The sequence below is a fragment of the Bombina bombina genome, chromosome 4 (genome assembly GCF_027579735.1).
Source record: "Bombina bombina isolate aBomBom1 chromosome 4, aBomBom1.pri, whole genome shotgun sequence".
In the NCBI taxonomy this organism is placed as follows: Eukaryota; Metazoa; Chordata; class Amphibia; order Anura; family Bombinatoridae; genus Bombina; species Bombina bombina.
Window position 1 is genome coordinate 112,654,098 of NC_069502.1, and position 19,949 is coordinate 112,674,046.

Sequence of the window (19,949 nt, forward strand, 5' to 3'; positions counted from 1 at the left end):
GTTTGTGCTCCCCTAAGGGTAAAGTAAAACTTAGAATCTGTGCCATTGTTTTTGTGCCCCCAGAAAAAAAGTGAAACTAAAAATGTGTGTGTTTGAGGAATTCTGGTGATGGGCAAACAAAGTGTCCACAAATCAAAAGAGCCATATAAAGGGGAAACCAATAGATAGAGAGTCCCCTGTGGGCCTGTACTTCTGGACATTATAAGGAAATATACTATTATTTGTGTGTTGCCATACATTTATTTGTGGCCCTCTATATACCAAAGCCCAATATTTAGAGAGAACAATTTAAAATGAACATTGTATTCCTTATATCTCCTACCTTCCACTGGGAGTATAATTTCTTCTGATGGCTATGTTTACACAATTTTTATATAGCCAATATTTAAGTATAGAATCTTTCAGTATAGGTGGGGATACCACAGGAAAAATCTGCTATTTCAAATGCTGAAATTAAGGTATTGGATCTATTTGTAAACAATTAAATACACCCCAGCAGGTGAAATGGATCATTGGAAACAAGGGGAGAAAAATATAGGGTAAACTGTCCCTTTAATGTAACTTTGGGGAGGAAAAAGTTTGAACATGGTAACTTATATGTTGCAGTTGTTACATAGTTTTAATATTATAATAAATAATAATGTTACTCGTTTTGCTATAAATGAACCAAAGTCTTCAGACTTCTGAGCTATATTATCAGCTAGGTGGTGTGCCCACTAAAAAGATCTTGGGTAGAACACTGAGCAGATAAGACACACAGGGTTTGATTATCTAAAGGTCTCTGGGCTGGCGAGATTATTTAAGAACACTCGCTAGTCCCTCTATTTCCCCGGTGGAATTATCCGAAGCCACTTTTTACCCTGAAAACAAGGTGTCTCGCTAAAGGACGTATACTGCCTTTTCCTATGGGAAGGAGATGCATACATTACTAAAATGCACAATTAAATTTGTAATTTAAAAATCATACAAAACAAAGGATTTAACCATTTACATAAAAATATGTAGGAAAAAATTGTATTGTTAAAGGGACAGGAAAGTCAAAATTAAACTTGCATGATTCGGATAGAGCATGTCATTTTAAGACACTTTTAAATTCACTTCTATTTTCAAATGTGCTTCATTTTCTTAGTATCCCTTGCTAAAAATGAATACGCACATATCATACACTAGTGGGAGCTGCTGCTAATTGGTGCCTGCACACATCTGTCTCTTGTGATTGGCTAACTAGATGTGTTCAGTTAGCTGCCAGTAGTGCAATGCTGTTTCTTCAGAAAAGGATAACAAGAGAATGAAGCAAATTTGATAATATAAGTAAAGTGGAAAGTTGTTTAAAATCGTATGTTCTATCTGAATCATAAAAGAAAATTTTGGGGTTTACTATCCCTTTGAGGTGCATCAAAAATACTGTTCACCAAAAATCATATTTTAACAAAAAGGTAAAATTTGTATGTAAATTACACAGAAATAAATTGTATTACATTTAAGTGCACTAGATGTGCAAAAAACGCATATAAATTCATATTTATATTAGCGTATATGAAATTTTCTCTCAAATACCAGCGTAATACTCTAAACACTTCCGCACTTTAGTTCTCCCTGTTTGTATCGCAAATGAAAAGGTGACAACCTTGTATCAAAATACTCAAAATACTTAATACCCTAATAGAAAAACACATGCACAGAGGTGATTGTAAGATGCTATAAAGCAGCGTAATGTGACTTGTATTTGCTGCTGGATTTCATTTGTAAAGTGCTCCCCCTGCTAACTTTGCCTTACACAGCAAAGTTACCCTTTCCAGCGAGCTCCATTACTTTCAAAAGGAGACATCTCGCCACTTACAGGAACTGCCCCTTTTTAAAGATAATTCCACCAGGGCAGCCCCTGCAAGGGTCAGCGCGAAAAACCACGTCTGATCTGGCGAGGAGTAGATAATCGGCCCCTAAAGGCAAATGTTAGCTTATTAGCTGTGTATCTCTCTGTACAGGGTACTGCATGTGAGTAAGAGACAGAGACATTACAATATAATGCTTAAAAAAACAAAAACAATGATTTGCATGCATTTTCTCCATGTCAGCAAGTTTTTGATCATCAGCCGTTTAGAGCTTACTGACATGGAGAGACATTATGGTAAATCATTGTTTTTATGAGCATTATATTGTTTACTGCCAGAAGCAATGTTTTCAGCTGTTGAGCGGGATATTACCTATGTGCTTAACACCTTTGTGGGGGTCAAACCAGGGGCGGAACTACCATTGGTGCAGCAGGTGCAGTGGCACCAGGCCCCAATGCTGGGGGGGGGGGGGGGGCATAGCAGCCAGTCTATAGATAAGTGTCTGTAGAATGTGTAAATTCCAATGCAGGGGAGTCTTTATTAAAGCTGGTTGCAGGTCCGTCTAATCATTATACAGAGCAGCATGTATATTATTACTATTACTTACTACTAAGTTACATTTGGGTTGCCCAATACAAACATTTGGCACCAGGGCCCTCTGTTGAGTAGATCCGCTACTGGGTCAAACGTTTATAGTTAGTAATGAAATAATTCCATGCACAAACAAATTAGAGCATGTCATTTGTGTTAGAGTTCTGCATTAGAATGTCCCTTATTAGGCAATGAATTACAAAAAAAAAAAAAGAAAAAGTTTAAAAATATTTAAGAGCCATTAAAGTGGGAAGTGTACATGTTGTCAATTGTTAAATCATGTCATTTTATCACTACTGACCCTGCAAACCTGCTAGTCCCAGGCTAAAACTGCCACTGAGACAATCAGCAGTGATAGTTATACAGCTGAGGTTAAACACATAGATTTGCAGGGTCAATAGTAATACAGTACAAGAAAAGAAAAGTAGAAGCGCTAAGGAAAAAAAGACCCTGCTAAACTTGTGTGTTCCTCTCAAAGAAAACAATATGTGCAGTATGTGTAAATAAAGTCAAGCGCTCAAAGCACGGGTTAAATATTTGCAAGAAAATTTATAAACTTATATGTATACTTGTGAGTATGTGGTTAAAAAAGTGGAGGTGTTCAGAATAAACAATCTAGCTTTAAAAATAAAAAGGTGACTTAATTAGATGTATGTATATATATATATATATATATATATATATATATATATTCCTAAAAGACACAATTCACACCAATAAGGGTTAAATAAGGGTTAAAATGTATAGATAGTAGAAAACCTAAGCATATAGTAATATAGTTCATATAATATGGGTATTTTGAGAAGCAAACAGGCTATGGAGATATGCTGATAACTATAGGTATTGGTAAGTATTCTGTATATACTTATAAATTCCAAAGGACACGATACATTTGAGCAAATTATCACAATTTAATAAAAAACATAAAATACATAAAAAAAGGACGTCTCCCTTATAACAAGAGTAAAATTACTTTCGCTTATTGATAGCGTGTTTACTGCGCTAGAAAAATAAACGGCCAGTATAGCCAGGCCTCTGGCTTGGACAACAGATAAAATGTACCTTAAGAATATTTATGAATAGTTCCGATGAGGAGCAAAAGACCCCATGCTGTTTGGTCTTAAGGGACCGACCTAACTGCTCGTTTGCAGTTTGGCGTTACCGGTCTGTTGGTGGTAGGCGTCTTTTAAAGGAATCTCACGTGACCCCTCTGACGTCACGGATGTGATTTTAGCAGCCGGAGCAATCTTTAGTGTTTTCCAAAGATCCTGGGTGTTACTTTGTGATCCTAATAGGATACAATGTTGCAACTTGGTAGAAAATGTATCCTTGGTTCTTTATTTGTTGTCCCCTATTCCGTAACAAGACGAGAAGTCCTGGGGGAAAATTTGAGATGCAATCTTGGCGGTCACTAGTTGTGACTAGAGAATCTTCATATACTCAATGGTAAACAATGCTGACTTGTAGACTTGACGGTCGCTAGTAGCAACTAGGGGATATTACTGATATAGGTTAATAACACAACATCAGATCCCTGTTGCAGGTGCAATCTTGGCGGTCACTAGTAGTGACTAGATTCTTTTAATACACACAGTAGTTGTAAACTTGGCGGTCGCTGATTGCGACTAGAGAATATATAAAGGTGTTGAATTACAACAAAACAGCAGGTGTAGATTGTTTATTCTGAACACCTCCACTTTTTTAACCACATACTCACAAGTATACATATAAGTTTATAATTTTTCTTGCAAATATTTAACCCGTGCTTTGAGCACTTGACTATAAAGGGCCTTTAACATTATTATTTTATAGTACAAGAATATTTCAAGAATACAACTCTTGAAATGACTGGTGAAATCCATGTTCTTGGTCTCCTTTACCACTACCAAGTAAGAAAAGGTTTAAATGAGCTTATGCTCTGTGCTAACCAATCACTGTGTATAATGTTTCATGCTTAATTAAATTACTTAAGGGGACATGGCACACACACATTTTGGTTCCATGATTTAAATAGAGAATACAATTTTAAACAACTTTCCAATTATATCATAGAAGTCGATTGGAAAGTTGTTTAAAATTGTATGCTGTATCTCAATCATGAAAGTGTAATTTTTGGGGTACACAGAATATACTAGAGGGTCACTGCTTTTTCCAGAGAGACACTCCACTCCTATGCTCTATAGTAAATTTAACAAATAGGAGTTGCAGTATTTTCCTAACTACACATAGACAAGGTCGGATTGGCCTACCACAAAGGAGTGATTGTGTTGTAGGGTGCTTATATCACACCAATCTGGCACTTTTATTTAATACAAAGTAATATGTTAATTCTGAAAAAATATTGGGTAAGGAGTATCCCAGCAATCCCCTTTGAGAAGGACATATGCATTCTACTGACTCAACAGAAAATAGGGCTGGTCTTCATATTTTTCCAGGGCTGCTTTTTATTCTCCTTCTGGCCCTGCACATAGATTAAAATAAAATGAGGTTTAACATCAAGACATAGCTCCAGAAATAATAAATAAAAATATAACCACTTTAGGCTATTAAGGTATCTATGGTAATTTAATGGGACAATAAACACAAATAAAAACAAAAACAATTTAATATACATTTGTCCTTTATTTTGTCTGCATTTTCTGCATTATATATTTGCATGTGATTTTTTTCTCTCAGCTGGAAAGCTTTTATTCATCCTGTATTCTTCAGTATGTTGCATTTAACCTGACACAGCTACATGCAACAATCCTAGAAACAATAACGGGGAAATACAACCCCAACCCCACTGAGATTTATTACATTAAAACATGCACGTAAGGAATTGCATGTATTAATTTAAAATAAAGTATTTTAAATAGGAAAAGTCCTTTCTCCTCAAAGGGCTAAGTGCATGTTTCTCCATCGTCCCAGCAACGCTGCTTTAACTGCTCGTTTGCACAGTCAGCTATAAAAATCAGTAGACATGCTACAAAATGATTGCTTAGATCAGGGCAGAAGTCTATCCATATCTGGCCACGGCAACAAGAGAACATTTAAAAATACCCTAGAATCTTTTCAAAGGATTTATTCCCGATTTGCAAAATAAAGTAACAGTTTTAAAAGTTTTATTTTCGTATGCTGATCTTTTGCAATGTAGTGCTTAAAGGGACAGTCTAGTCAAAATTAAACTTTCAAAATTCAGATAGGTTATGCAATTTTAAACAACTTTCCAATTTACTTTTATTATCAAATTTGCTTTGTTCTCTCTTTCACATTTTATCTCAGTACATTTTTACAGTTCTTCGCAGTTAGGCATAGTTCATGTCTGCCATATAGATAACATTGTGCTCACTCCCTTGGAGTTATTTATGAGTCAGCACTAATTGGCAAAAATGCAAGTCTGTCAGAAAAACGGAAATAAGGGGGCAGTCTGCAGAGGCTTAGATACAAGGTAATCACAGAGGTAAAAAGTGTATTAATATAACAGTGCTGGTTATGCAAAACTGGTGAATAGGTAATAAAGGGATTATCTCTATATTTTTAAACAATAAACATTTTCAAGTAGACCATCCCTTTAATTACTAATATATATACTACATATGTATTGTATTTGACTTTAAAGTCCTAATAATCTAATACAATTTATTGTGTTTGTGCAAAACTAGCCACGTCAACTTTTCGCATATATCAACTGTTCTTTTTCTTTAAATAAGAGCTATTGACAAGAAACTGAAGCAGATCCATTCTGTTTGAGTACTTAAATGCCTAGGCTCCACTAGAGTACAATGTAATTGCCAGTTTGCAGCCTTCAGTTGTGCTTCTACAAATAATGCACCATATGAAAAAGATCCATATGTATAATATTGTACATAGATACCATGTCAGTGTGAGTATGAGTGGGTGGGCCAGCTGGGTTACGTTAAATACACATTAACAAATGTTTATAATCTAAATCTGCTATAAAGACCATCCGATATAATATGATAAATTAGGAGAAATTAAAATCCTGAAATACAATAGTGCAACTTAAATATCTTCGTTTACTGTCACATAGGGAGACATCTCACCAGATTCCTTCAATGACATATAAACAACCTTGCAAAAAACAGGTTTAACAGATATCCAGAATAATTTTTGGTGATTCTAAGCTTGATTGGCATTTTGAATAACCAATATTATTCTAAAATAACCAATATTGTTCTAAAAAAAAAAAAAAAATCTATGAATTTTTACCTTATTTCTGTCTGGGTTCCATTCCCAGATAAATGGGTTTCATTTCCCATAAAGGGCCAGTTTTCGAGTGGCGTGCTTACAATTATGCGCAAGCAATATCGGGTTTATCGCAGCTGTTTGTGCACGTCGGAAGAGGCGCTCATATTACAAGTTGAAAGTAAATGTGAACGTGTGAGCAGAATTGCGATTTACGCTAGAATGATTACCTCACAGCTCTGGTTAACTGTTGCACAAAACAAAAAAGTGTTAAAAAAAACACATCAAAAATACATTGAAAAGTACAGCTACACTCATAATAACATTATCTAATAAAATTGTTGCACAAAAAAGTTATAAGGGCTCAAAGATATGAGGTCTCAGGTGTTATAAAAATCTATTCTGCAAAGGGCTTTAGCATAAAGATACATACTTACACATGCATGTCTAAATATGTATATGTGTATATTTACAGACATATATACACATATAAACACATAAATACATATCTACACACACACACACACATACATATATATATAAGTGTAAGTGCAAGTAGATGAAAACATGTTAAAGCATATTTATGCAATATTCATATTTAATAACGGTTTTAACTATGTATTTACTGTAAATATTTCACATTCCTATGTTCTGAATATAGCAGAATATTTCAGTCTTTATAAATAAATATTTTTTTAAAAAAGATATGTATATATCTATACCTACAGTATCTCACAAAAGTGAGTACACCACTCACATTTTTGTAAATATTTTATTATATCTTTCAATGTGACAACACTGAAGAAATGACACTTTGCTACATTGTAAAGTAGTGAGTGCACCCCAAAAACCAGTAGGCAGAAAAAGATATCCAAGCCAATATGTCCAAGCACAAATGTGTGCTGGTATTACAAGTTAGGTGCTATGCGAACGCAACCTTGCACAGAACCTAAGAGCCAGGGCCGTCTTTAATACTGACTGGACCCTGGGCAAACATTTTCTTGGGCCCCCCCCATGCAATTTCTCTCTGCACCCCAACATCCCAAGAAACAACTCAATCAATGTATGTAATAATTTATTATTAAATTAATCCACAGTGTTTATATATTTATTTACTTATTAGTACTGCTTGGGTCCAGTTTCACATATTGCAATTTATTTCATTTTTTTTTTAAATGATTAGCCCAGCAGTGGATAATCTACTGCTGGGCTAATAATTAAAAAAAAAATATTACATAAATTGATTTAGTTGTTTCTTGGGATGTTGGGGTGGAGAGAGAAATTGCATGGGGGGGGGGGCAAGAAAATGTTTGCCCAGGGTCCAGTCAGTATTAAAGACGGCCCTGGCTCTTAGGTTCTGTGTCGTGAAGGACGGCATCAGAACGAGTCTCCCATGGAGCCTATGGAAGCACGCTCTCTTGAGCACAAAGCTTCCGTGCAATATGAACGCAAGGTTGCTTTCGCATTGCATCTAACTTGCAATACCAGCACACATTTGCGCTTGGACATATTGGCTTGGATATCTTTTCCTGCCTACTGGTTTTTGGGGTACACTCATTACTTTACAATGTAGCAAAGTGTCATTTCTTCAATGTTGTCACACTGAAAGATATAATAAAATATTTACAAAAATGTGAGGGGTGTACTCACTTTTGTGAGATACTGTAGGTAAGGAGGGATCTTTTTTTCCTTGCTATCATTAGTTTGGCTGAAATCAGATTGTAAATCAATAAGGCCTGTTTGTGTTTATGTAAAGTGCAAGTGTCAAGATGCAAGAGAGCTGTACCTGCCTGAGTTGGAGCAGGTAGTTCCAGATCTGTACATAATTTCTTAGTTTTTGCCCAGTAGGAACTCAACAGAGGGTAGGTCCACCATACGTGGAGAGGAGTTCCTAGTTCGCCGCAGTTCCACCAAAATAGAGGTGAATAGGTTGGGTATATTTTCTGCAATTTAGTGGGGACCAAGTGCCATCTGGTTAAGAGCTTGAAAAACAGTTCATACATTGTGACACAATGTATGGTATTCTTAGTCGCCTGTATTGTTTGGGTGCATTGTTTAGGGGTGTACTCTCGTCTCCATTCCACCTCCCAGGCAATTACATGAGGGTTTTTCAGGGTTAGTGTATCTTGTATTAGTAATTTGTAATGGGTAAACAATGGTTTAAAGAACTGGAGTCCGGTTGTCCATCTAGTCTCCCAGATGGTTGGACTCCTGAGATTATTATTATCAGGTATTTGTAGAGCGCCAACAGGTTCCATAGCGCTATTATCACAGATTATCACAAAGGAAGCCCCAAGCCCTCATCAGGGACCTCATTTTGAGTAAGTCAAAAGACAACTTAGGTGTGATCTCTATCTGGTTGTGTAGATCTGTGTGTTTAAGTAGTCTACTGTTGGAATAGAAGTCTGTGACTAGTCATAGGGAAGTACGTTTCCAACTTAAGTTATGGGTGCTTGGGAGGCCTTGTAGAAGTCCAAAAATTGAGTGAGTTGGGGAGGGGTGGGGGCGATTGAAGGGCTATGTCTAAGTTTAAACCAAACATTCTGGCATTCTCTAATCAAGGGGTTGGAAATAGTTGGTTTATCGGAACAGCCATCTAGGTGGGAGGTTGCCTCCCCATACTGAAACATGGGAGATGATGGCTGCATCATGATATAACTTTATGTTTGGAAGTCCTATACCACCTTAATCTAGTGGTGCTTGGAGGATATGGGCTACTATTCTGGACCTTTTGCCATTCCAAATGTAAGTGTTAAACACATTCTGAAATTTACGTATAGTGGACATCGGGACTGGGATGGATAAGCATCTAAAGAGGTAGATCAATTTGGGGAGGATCATCATTTTGATCGCTGCCACTCTGCCCAGCCAGAAGACCTCATTGTATCCTTTAGATCTCAGGAGTGGTAGTTATCATTAAAGGGACACTGTACCCAAATTTTTTCTTTTGTGATTCAGATAGAGCATGCAATTTGAAGCAACTTTCTAATGTACTCAAATTATCAAATTTTCTTCATTCTCTTGGTATGTTTATTTGAAAAGCAAGAATTTAAGTTTAGATGCTTTTTGGTGAACAACCTGGGTTGTCCTTGCTGATTGGGCAGCAACAATAAACAAGTGCTGTCCATGGTCTGAACCACAAATTTGCTGGCTCCTCAGCTTAGATGCCTTCTTTTTCAAATAAAGATATCAAGAGAACAAAGAAAAATTGATAATAGAAGTAAATTAGAAAGTTGCTTAAAATTGCATGCTCTATCTGAATCACAAAAAAAAAATAAAAAAAATGGGTACAGTGTCCCTTTAAGCGTAGTTGTTCTGTCATGAGACAGGAAGACTCCCAAGTGCTTAATGCCTCTCGTCAACCATTTAAAAGAAAAGAGTTTCTGAAGTCGTTTCTGTTCCCTAGAAGAGATGCCTATAGAGTAAGCCTCAGTCTTTGCTACATTTACTTTATAGTGAGAGAGGGTACCAAATCGTTCAAGTAGTGTCATTAGATGCGGTAAGGATGAGTATGGGTCAGAAAGGAATACTGTCAAGTTGTCAGCAAAAAGGGCCAACTTCTGTTCAGTGTTGTGTAGAATTAAACCATGTATATCCCTACTTTTCCTGATAGCAGTGGTTACTAGTTAAATACTTATAATAAAAAAGGATAATCCAGCAATCCTCAGGAGGTGTGCTGCTGTATATTAGATCCGTTCCGGTGGGCTTGAGACAGAGGCTGCGCTCCCCAAATGAACTCCTGATGGAATCCTGGATGTGTAAAAAGATAGAAGGAGAGAGGCGCCAGACCCATAAAACAGTATCGTTATGGTAAGGGGGAATATGTACAGATAGGAGTCCCCCCTAAGAGTAAATACTCACAAATGTGGCGGCACTTTCAAATTTACTGTACTCAGACTTATTTATTATATAGTTTGTATTTATGTGAAGAATATGTCTAGTACTAAGCTTTGTTTGTATCTGGCAAACTAATAGGTCAGGATTTGGTTAGACAGCTAAGAGTTAATATTTGGAGAGGAAGACAGGTAATAGCTGTAGGACCGCCCACAGACAGGTGCATGTAAGGTATTTAAAGAGAGCAATGGTTTGATATGATACAGCCTGATGAAACGGCACTGTGGCCGAGAAACGCGTTGCTGTTTTTTTTTATTTGTAATAAACCAAGATTTTACTTTCACCTTACGTGCTCCTGTTGTCTGAATGCTTGTTCACTGACCGCTAACAAGGTTCGCTTGGTACACTCCTGTGGTGATATTGAATGTCGCTAGTTACAGCTGAGTTCAAGGATATTCTACAGACCGATTCTGCCTACAGCGTATTGGAGTTTCTACAGTGACGTCATCTGCCTGGGGGTGTCTGTCGGGTGACTCTCAACGGTCCCGACTTGCGGTGTAAGGCACGCTGAAAGTGCCGCCACATTTGTGAGTATTTACTCTTAGGGGGGACTTCTATCTGTACATATTCCCCCTTACCATAACGATACTGTTTTATGGCTCTGGCGCCTCTCTCCTTCTATCTTTTTAGTTCAATACTTAAGGCAAATAGGATCGGGGACAAAGGACACCCCTTGAATATTTTTTTTATCAGACAGTGCTATTATGATTGTAACTGTACTTTTTAATGTATTTTTGATGGGGTTTTTTGTGCAACTTTGAGCATAACTGTTAACCTGAGGTCACAAAAACCTGACGCATGTTAAATTCAGTTGCGCTACTTTCGACGCCTGTAAACACTCGCAATAAAAAAAATGTCAGTCTTTCAATTATAGGTTTTAATTTATGCAGTGGAACATATCTAGAACTCATCTGTGTTCCACGCACACCCACATTTAAAGGCTGAACTCACTCAGAGAGCCACCGGGTGGTATCATATTGGTGATGAACAAAGCCTCTCAGAGTTTGAATGTGGGTTCACAAACCAAATGTAGGTATGTTCCTTACACCTGTGCACAATAAAACCTTTCTATGAAACACTATTGCTTATGATAAAAAATTAAATGTATTAAAAGGCACGTCCCTTTAAAGAAACTACACCATTCAGCAAAGAGGATGTTGAGACCTTATTGTTTGTATCATTGCTAAACCGAACCAAGCTGGTTGCTTCCATAACGGCATCCTATTATTTCCTATGTATACATTTCCTGATATTCCTTATGGCACTTAAAGTGACTGGAATACTGTTTCCCTGGTCTTGTGGGTATCTAGCCACTGCTTCTCAAATTCTAAATGAGTGGCATTCCACTTGCCCAGCTGTAGACACCTCTTGAAAATGTTGAGGGATCTTGTGAAACTGCTTGGAGAGAAATAAGAGTGTTATGGGGAAATGTTTGGTTATGTTCTTGTGGCCCAACAGTTTCAGAAACATAGTTCTATCGGGTGTCTTCTTATTTAAATAAAACATATTCAGTTTGTTTAGAGATGTATTTTTATAGGAAGAACTGTTTTTTGGATATAGGCTTTGCTCTATGAGGAGCAACTCCTGATTCTCCATAGCTCCTTCATTCTTTCTTACAATGGTTGTCAATGTGTTTAAATGCTTTTTGGACATTGATTTGGGCAAATGTAATGGTGGCAAAGACTGTGAAAGGGCTGCTGGTGACCTAAGTCATTTTGGACTGACCCCTCCATGATGCACCAAGTTCCTATCTTTCCCAGATATCACCTTAATCTCACCTTACACCTACCTCTACTTTTTCCACAGGATGAGTTTTCCTGAAGGTCCATGTTGAGTCCTTCTTTGCTTAAAGAGACAGTATACACCAATTTTCATATAACTGCATGCAATATACACTACTATAAAGAATAATATGCACAGATACTGATATAAAAATCCGGTACAAAACCATTTAAAAACTTATTTAGAAGCTCCCAGTTTAGCACTGTTGAAAAGGTTAGCTGGAACACCCACTCCAAGTGGTTCTATAGCAAAAAAGCAGACCCCCCCCCGCATATGAAAAAACTTTACACAAAAAAGGAGCAAGCTGAAGTAGGTATACATCAGGATTCTCCTAAAACTTTGGGCTTGCAATGTTAGTTAAAAAAAAAAAAGAAGCTGTATAGGCTATATAAATGGATCATCTACAAAACATTTATGCAAAGACAAATCTAGTGTATAATGTCCCTTTAAAGGGGCGAACTACTTGATTTTTTAATTGTTTAATAAGATAGATAATGCCTTTACTACCCATTGCGCAGCTTTGCACAACCAACATTGTTGTATTAATATACTTTATAACCTCTAAGTTTGCCTGTTTACAAGCCCCTGTAGGCCACCCTTATCTCAGTGCTTTTTATTAGATTTTAAAATCTTGCACAACAACCAGACAGTGCTGGTTCATGTGTGCCATATAGATATGATTGTGCTCACTCCCGTGGAAAATAAAAATGTTTATAAAAGAACCAGCACTGATTGGCTAAAATGTTTAAAAAGCACTGAGATAAGGGGGTAGTCTGCAGAGGCTTAGATACAAATAATCATTGAGGTGAAAAGCAGATTAATATAACAGTATTGGTTATGCAAAACTGTGGAATGGGCAATAAAGGCATTATCAATTTTTGTTATCAATAACCATTTAGACTATCCATTTAACTTCCTATTAATAATATGGAACAATAATGCCTTCCTTTCTTGTCATCAGTACAGTACCTGTCATTCTATAGTATATCCTTCAGCTGCAGCAAAAAATAATTTACCTATTAAAAAAATCAAACACTAAAACCTTCCATAATGCATGGCCTCAAATCTGAAATAAACTGCTGTGCATGAAAAAAACCCACACATGAAGATTTATAAAACAACTTCCCGTTTAAAAATAACACAGAAAATACATTTTAAAAACAAATCACCACCGACACGTATCAATATACTTAATACAAATTTGTGACTAGAGCGGTATGTATTCCTTCTCAAAAATAAACTCAAGTTATGCTATATTTGTGGATTCTTTCTTGCTAGTTGAAAATATGTAATCATCATTATTTATTTAAAATGTAGCGCTATTTTTGGGGACCTTCTGGATTTGAGTCGTTGCTTTTTACACAGCCGTTGGTATAAATAATCGGACAATGCTTTCTCCCTACCACCCATTGAGATAGGACTCCTCTGTTTAACCAGTTTCCCTTACAATAAATACGATTAACTTGACAGTGAAAGATCTATGCTAATCTTCACAATGTTTTAACTTACTGCAGTTGTTTTAACTTTGAATACGGAGCCAGCTGTTGGCCATACTCTATAAAATAGATTCAGATGTGAAAACTGAGTCATAGATTATTCAAACATGACATAGTTCATTCATCCCCCATGAAGAAACAAGTAGCTTTGTTTGGGTCTGACTTTCTAACCAGTGACTAGGCAGGCATCATTCATCATAGACAAAGCTCTCTGCACCATGTGTGTTACCACAGGCAGCGTGGCACATCAGGACACGTGTAAAGAGACAGAACGCCATTGTCATTTTAAACATTTTTATTCAAATTAGCTAGTGACCAAGACCTTACAGTAGATTCAAAGAACAGAGTCTGTTGAACTGAACTGTAGAGCCAAATACCAGCAGTTGCCGTGAGTAAATTCTGAACTAGGTCCTATAAATGTTAAAAGAAAATAAAAAGAGAAACATGTCTCAATTTCATAGGATTTGGAGAGCTACCTGATTCTTTAAAAGGATAGGAAACCCAATTTTTATTCTTACATGATTCAGATAGAGCATGCAATTTTAAACAACTTACCAATTTATTCCTATTATCAATTTGTCAACGTTCTCTTGGTATCTTTATTTGAAAAGGAGTAATGTAAGATTAGGAGCTGGACCATTTTTGGTTAAGCACCTGGATAGCGCTTGCTGATTGGTGTCTAAATGTAGCCACCTATCAGCAAGCGCTACCCAGGTGCTGAACCAAAAAAAAAAATTGCTAATAAGAGTAAATTAGAAAGTTGCTTAAAATTGCATGCTCTATCTGAATCATGAAAGAAAAAAAAATTGGGTTTCATATCAATTAAACGAGATAGCTCCTAAGAATATTATATAAACTGCAGAGATTTATTTGGCACATTAAAGGGATAGTAGAATTTTTTTATTTTTTTTACATCGAAGAGAGGGCATTTAGAATTATATTTCATTTTTGTTTTGTAAAACCAGTTGTTTTTCCACTGTTAAAAGGCCATGAAACCGAAAAATGTTCTTACATGATTCAGATAGAGAATACAATTTTAAACAACTTTCCAATTAATTTTTATCTAATTTGCTTTTTTATATATCCTTTGTTGAAGAAGCAGTACTGGGAGATAGCTGAATGCATTGGGTGAGCCAATAACATGACATGTATATGCAGCCACCAACCAGCAGCTCCTATGTTTCCCATTCAACAAAGGATATCAAGAAAACAAAACAAATGAGATAGAAGTAAATTGGAAAATTGTTTAAAATCACACAATCTATCTGAATCAGTACCAAAAAAATGTGGTTTTATGTGCCTTTAATTTCCACCAATAAAGCAAAGGGATTTCTGTTTATCTGCTATTGAGAAACCAGTCATTAAAGGGACATTAAACACTAATTAAATGCTAGGTAGAATGATGCATTCAAAGAAAATTTTTAGTCTGAGAATAACATGTAGATGTATTTTTTAAAGTTTCATTAGTTGTTTAAATAGTGACAAATTAAGTGTAAAGTTTTAGTATCTTTAAAACACTGGGAGCTGCCATGTTGTAACTTAGGTTACCTTCTCTACTGTGGCCAATTAGGGACAGTTATAAATAGGTCACTAGAGTGTGCAGCCAATGACTGTGTGGATTATAACAGTGTTCTGCACTTCCATTTCTAAAAGGAACAGAAAAGCTCACGATTTCATAATGGTATTACAGGAAAAGGGGACAAAAAAAATAATGAAATTATATTGCAAAGTTTTTTTTATATATAAGATTTATTATTTTATATTACCATCTCAATGTGTTTAATGTCCCTTTAAAGGGCCAGTAAATACAGTAGCTCGCCATAGTCAATAAATGCGTGACAAAAAAGACAATGCAATAGCACTTAGGCCCATTGATCAAAAGTGCTACGAGGCGGCAAAATATTCCAAAGGATCCGCCCTAATGTTGAGTGAGCCTGTCGAAATATTCCAAGCTCCCAACATAGCGGCATCACCGAGAGGCGTTTACTATACATGCGATTGGTTGCCGGTGCTGGCTATAGATAACACCCAGCATCGCCACCCATATTGGTGATGTCTAGTAAAGAATACTTTGCAATAAAACTGAATGCTCTATTTCAGTCATAAAAAGTGTAATGTAGACTTTACTGTACAGACCCAGAAAGTTGCACAGCCATAACTCTATGTCCCTTTAACCATTTTTTTTAATGTTTGGGAGAAAACAGTGAAAGGTATCCATGCAAACTGCTCAAACTTTTCATTTTGTTTGCTCATGAGTCACCCAAAATTCAGACAGCAATGTGAAAAGGTACTGTCTAGCCTTGTAAGTGAAACCATTGTGGTCCTGCAAGGATTCACAAATAACTTTGCTTTATCAACTTAGAGAGAGGAATGAGGAAGCCGCTTCTCATGAAATTCACAACAGCCTCGATGTGGTGCACCACACGCCACTCCAGGAGAGGAAGGCGGCAAGGATAAATAGGAACCAGAGAGAGTAGAAACACAACTGTCACAGAACAAAGAGGAAACGTAAAATGTTGCACGTCTTATTATTTATAACGAGTAAAGACATTCTGTTTTTTTATTGGATATGGAAGATGTTTATTACATGTTAATACGTCAATATACATGCATACATACTTTCTGATGTAAATTTAGTAAATAAAAAAATAATTAGACAGATAGGTAGATGGTAGAAGGTTCATAATAAAGTTCTGCTGATGGAATAGGCTTCCAGTGAAAGTGATAGGGACAAATTAAAGGGATACTAAACCCAAATATTTTCTTTCATGATTTAGATAGAGCATGCAATTTTAAAGGGACAGTCTACACCAGAATATTTATTGTTTTCAAAGATAGATAATCCCTTTATTACCCATTCCCTAGTTTTGCATAACCAACACAGTTATATTAATACACTTTTTACCTCTGTGATTATTTTTTTTCTAAACCTCTGCAAACTGCCCCTTATTTCAGTTCTTTTCACAGACTTTCATTTTAGCCAATCAGTGCGGGCTCCTAGGAACTCCACGTGCATAAGCACAGTGTCATCTATATGAAACACATGAACTAACACCCTCTAGTGATGAAAAACTGTCAAAATGCCCTGAGCTAAGAGGCGGCCTTCAAGGGCTTACGAATTAGCATATGAACCTTTCTAGATTTAGCTTTCAACTAAGAATACCAAGAGAACCAAGCAACATTGGTGAAAGAAGTAAATTGGAAAATTGTTTAAAATTACATTCTCTATCTGAATAATAAAAGTTTGTTTTGGACTAGACTGTCCCTTTAAGCAACTATCTTGAAAAAAACAGGAATTTAAGCTAAGGAGCCGGCCCATTTTTGGTTCAGAACCCTGGATAGCGCAAACAGCAAGCCCAACCCAGGTGCTGAACCAAAAATGTGCCGGCTCCTAAGCTTACATTCTTCCTTTCCAAATAAAGAGAACGAAGAAAATTTGATAATAGGAGTAAATTAGAAAGTTGCTTATATGCATGCTCTATCTGAATCATGAAAGAAAAAAGTTGGGTTTAGCATCCCTTTAATTAAGCAAAATTAAAGTGATGGTAAACTCTCCCCTTTATAAAAACAGTTTAATTCATCAGTTGTAATGAAGATGCACTGTAACTTACTTTTTAATGCAGATATGAAATTCAAATACCCCATGCTCCGCCCACTTCAAAAGTCAATTTTCTGTGAGCTAAAGGTTTAACTTGTTGTCCAATCAGAGCTCTCCCCTTTGGGCTCCTTTAGTTGTAGCTAGAGCGCTGATTGGACAACATTTCGAACCGTTAGCTCACACAAAAATTTACTTTTAAAGTGGGTGGCGGAGCGCGGGGTATTTGAATTTCATATCTATATTAAAAAGTAAGTTATAGTGCATCTTCATTACAACTGATGAATTAAAGTCCATCTAAAATATCAATAACATTCAGGGGTTGATTTTATAAATATATATATATATATATATTTCGGCTGTAAATTTGCAGGGAGCTGAAGCTGGTACATATTGTTGTACGTGTATAAATGTGTGGGGAAGATGACAGGCATGTCCTAGTGTGTGTCTGAATAAATTGTGTATGTATTTACAGATCTGTTTCTCCCTGTGTCTGTATAGGAGGGGAATTGATTTCATTCTGCTGATTATTCACTGAGCTCAAACCTAGACACACCAGGTCAATACCTAGGGTAGCAAATTTAGTGGGGCTGCACATCTCTATGTAAATATGCTTCCCTTATACACTGCCTAACCACTTGTCATGCCGCTCCCCGTTGCGCCGCTCTGGCTGTTTCCAGGGAAGCGGTGGTCGCTGTGAGCGTGCGGCGATGATGTTATCGCCGCATGTCAATTCCCCTCTCAAGCTGGTTGGATCCTTTGAAGTCCTCTTTAGCAGGAATCGGCGCCTATGTAAGTACCTGTATAACTTACATACACTGCCCAAGTATAGGACTTACTTTGTGTGCTCCTGGGTGTTACTTATTGATGAATTGCCTTATTATTACTGAACTCTGCCTGTCTGACCACGCTGTTTAACCCCTAAAATGCTGGATTGCCTTATTATTACTGAACTCTGCCTGTCTGACCACGCTGTTTAACCCCTGAAATGCTGGATTGCCTTATTATTACTTAACTCTGCCTGTCTGACCACTCTGATGTTTAACCCCTGAATTGCTGGATTGCCTTATTGTTACTGACCTCTGACTGTCTGACCACTCTGCTGTTTTACCCAGTACTTCTGATTCCTTAGTCTGCCCTGTATACCGTGAGTACTGCTTTCCTCATTTCATTCATCTCACTTTGTTCTGGGATATTTCCTTATTCTTGCACTTGACACTGGGATAAGAAGACTACTGGCCAAGTTTGGTCTGATAGGGAAATATCCCACGAGCATAACACCACTAACCTCATGAAGGCAAATAGACATATGTGCTAGGTGGAAGTAAAGAAATTGATATTACCCTCAGCATTATGGGTAAATTTGCAGATGCCATCACCCACTGGTATAAACACCTCCCCCTGAAAGAAAGGGGCTTACTGGTAAAAATGAGGTTATTGCGGGGTTAAATCCTTGCACTTTGCCGTTGACTAATAATATATCGGTGATCTGTAAGTTTTTCTGGTAATATAGGGTTGAAAACACTGAACTGTGTTAGTTAATGGTAATATGGGGCTAAAATCACAGCACTGTGTGGACAACTAGCAGTGAGAGGGTTAAATAACTGTTGTGTGTGTTTACTGATTATATGCAGGTGTGACATCACTGCATATAGGGTTAAATTACTAGACTATGTAGGTTAATAATGCTTTAACATTTTTAATGGCTAAAAATGTTTTCACGTTTGTTTTTAAAATCTGTTTCAAATATTTAATATCAAATGACATTAGAGAAAATGTATTATGTATGTAAAGAAAGGTAAGTGCAATATCTACCTATAGCATTTTAAACTTTAACTGATCACTGAGTATCACCTCATACTTACCAACTGTCCTGACTTTCCTGGAACAGTGATCATATAAGGAAGTACACTGTGGGCTTGGCATGGACTTATGTGACTGTGGTAGTAAGACATGGGGGCCGAATTATCATTGTGCGAGCGGACATGATCCGATATTGCGGATCATTTCCGCTGCACATATATAAATGCCGACAGCATACGCTCTCGGCATTTATCATTGCACCAGCAGTTCTTGTGAACTGCTGGTGCAATGCCGCCCCCTGCAGATTTGCGCCGCTAACAAGGGGTGTCAATCAACCTGATCGTATTCGATCAGGTTAATTTCTGGTGATGTCTGTTCGCCGCCTCAGAGCAGGCGGACAGGTTATGGAGCAGCTGTCTTTAGACCGCTGTTTCATAACTTGTGTTTCTGGCGAGCCTGAAGGTTCACCAGAAACACGGGCATCAAGCTCCATAGGGAGCGTGATAAATATGCCCATGAGGTCTTTGTTGGTCTTATGATTACATTTGTATATAGTATCATTTGAGGAAAATGCTCTAATAAAGTAGAACATCATCTTAGTGCATCTTCATGCCCTTTTAATAGCAATTTTATGTAAATTAGAGGTTGTTTAAAGAAATTGCCCCATAATGTTACATAACAATTGTAGATGCGCATGCGCAAAACAGAATGAGAAGCAGTCTGCCAGGAACGAACAGCAGCATCAATAGCTTGTTCTATGGCCCGGTT

At 36.9% G+C, this 19,949-nt stretch overlaps 1 protein-coding gene across 1 annotated transcript in view; it reads left to right on the plus strand.

The window, feature by feature from the left end:
* The window catches only part of RUNX2 (RUNX family transcription factor 2), a 287,535-nt gene that overhangs the window by 107,871 nt on the left and 159,715 nt on the right, over nucleotides 1-19,949 (plus strand). The gene's annotated exons all lie outside the window — the stretch shown is intronic.